Raw genomic sequence first — 2,628 nt, forward strand, 5'->3', positions numbered from 1 at the left:
ACCTCTCAAATGTTTTAACAATGTGGAGGGCTCTGTATAGCTCTGCATTGATATGATTGGTTGATGGTAGGTGAGGGCGGGAGGTCCTGTATAAACAAAAACTCACTTCCTTGACAACTTCCTTCACAACAGTTCTGCACTGCTCTGTGAAGTGCAAGAGGTATGAATGCCCTGACTTCTGCAAAGGCCATATCACTGTAAATGCTGCACAGCCAAGGCAGATGTCAGATTACCAAGCAGCGCCTTTAACCTAGGCTACACTTTTACATGTAGCCAAATTATTATGTAGGCTACATTTAGGCAAAATAGATTTAAATATACGATTTAAATGTTGGCCTTTTAGAGGCAATTTTTTTACATGTGAATTTCTGGCTCAGACAGCCCCCTCCTCTCCCCTGTAACTATTCCCCAGGTCGTTGCTGCAAATGAGAACGTGTTCTCAGTCAACTTACCTGGTAAAATAACGGTAAAATAAATAAAATAAAATAAAATAAAAAGAATAGACCCATGTTGCCATATGAAAACAGTAAAAATGTATATATATATATGGGATGGTTCATCTTCAGTTTGGGACAATTTCAATTACACTTCTGGATGATTCTGGGATGGTGATGAAAAAAGTTAGTATTGAGCCCTGTATGTAGCAGGTTAGCTGGCATTAGCCAGAAAGTTGAAGTCAGACTAGAGAGCTTCGCTTGACTTGGGCCGGAGCTGTCCAGGGCGCAATTCTGGCACCTCCAATTTTTGGGGAATTGCATACTGCCTCCGTTATAAAACAAAGTGAACTATCGCCGGCCTGGATTCACACACACCAGCAAAAAAGGTTTGATCAAAATGCAGTGAATGCGGATCTGCATTGAATAGCAATGGAGAATGCATTCATATCCGCTTTGTTCAATCTTATTTGACACTAGTCTGTGAAACAGGTGTATGCGTGGAGTTTGATAATGCGCAGGATGGTTCTTATGGTCATGAAAATTCTGGAAAAATCATGGAATTGTATTATTGTGTTTTCCTTTTTAATTATATTATCTACATATCAGCCATGATCAAAATTAGGCCTACCCTTCAGGGCGTCTGTGTGTGTGTGTGTGTGTGTGTGTGTGTGTGTGTGTGTGTGTGTGTGTGTTGTGCAACATCTGCGTGTGTACCACTGCGAGTGGGCAGTTGACGGAGGAGAGAGATTTCATCAGCAGGTAGCCTATAAAATAATGATAGACTAACTAAATAGCTAATTCAAAACATAATAAGCCATGCTACAACTATCTCGCTAGATAACGTTTTAGCTATAGGACTAAGCATTATTGTAATTGGCTCGTTGTCGCCTTTCCACTGGCACTGTTGAGAAATACATCGGACACGTTATTTGAAAGCTGGGATTCCCCTCTATTAAAAACAGTAGGCTATGTAATTCAGACACAAAGATCATAAAAAAATTGCCCAATTGACAAATAGCTTCCATGGTGTGCATATATATCTCCCCTAAAACATTCATATTTTTGCCTTATAAGGTTATAGATAAACATGTCTTAGTTAGCTACCTTACTTTGAATTAATTACTTTGAATGTACCTTTATTTAACTGAAGTAGCCTACCTTATCCATTTTATCCTTGATTCATTGAATGAGGGAATAATTATATAAAGACATGAAAGTATTTGGTTGTAATGTTGATATTTTATATTAAGGGTGACCAACCATCCTCCAGGAGAGCTACTGGATGTGCAGGCTTTTGTTCAGCCCTGCTCTAACACACCACATTGTAGCCCAAACATCAGCTGCTCAACATGACCTTGATAGGCAGACGTGGGTCTGTTTCAGGGCTGAATCAAAAGCCTGCACCCAGTAGATCTCCAGATGGAGGGTTGATCATATGTATTTTATGCAGTAGCCTAACAGTGCAGTTATTTTACTTTGTGGGGGGTTAAGTGTCTTGGCAAGAGATAGTAGGATTACATGGGATCAGAGACCAGCAGCCTTCTAGTGTCAATTCCACATTCACGCTGACTTTTTCATATAGGACACATTGACATGGAAATGTGGTTAAAGTCATGGAATTCCATCTGTCAAAAATTTGTATGAACGCTTAACAGTCAATAATCAGAGGTCTCTATAGCATAATATAATTTGGGAATTTCTGTGAACATAGTCTAACGGACCGACTTGAACAAAAGCTGAATATCAAATTATAATAGTTTTCTAGTGAGTGATTGATTTATAGTAGAGTAAAACTATCTTAATGTAGCCTACTGGACCTAATGGATGATGGATCTCCTCTCTCTTTCCTTTCCATCTTGCTCCAAAGGGATGGATGACTGGGGCATCTAGCCACACATGAATTTACATGTTTTATTGAATAAAATAAGCCAAAAAGCAAACTGAAGAAAGAAACTACGCGTTTTAACCATTCACTATCAATAGCTCAGATTAAATAATTTGGTGTGATGAACCAATAACAAAGGAGAAAATGCAGAGAACATGGTAAAGCAATTTTACCAGTTGTATTTAGATTGTTATAATAGAGACACCTATTGGATAAATGTGGCAACTCGTCTCTTGTTGCGAAAAATATTTTTTAGGCAAGTTTTCAGGCCTTGTGGGCGGGATTTAAGTGGTTATTGTGTAAGAC

This window comes from Salvelinus fontinalis, chromosome 22, assembly GCF_029448725.1.
Source record: "Salvelinus fontinalis isolate EN_2023a chromosome 22, ASM2944872v1, whole genome shotgun sequence".
NCBI lineage: Eukaryota > Metazoa > Chordata > Actinopteri > Salmoniformes > Salmonidae > Salvelinus > Salvelinus fontinalis.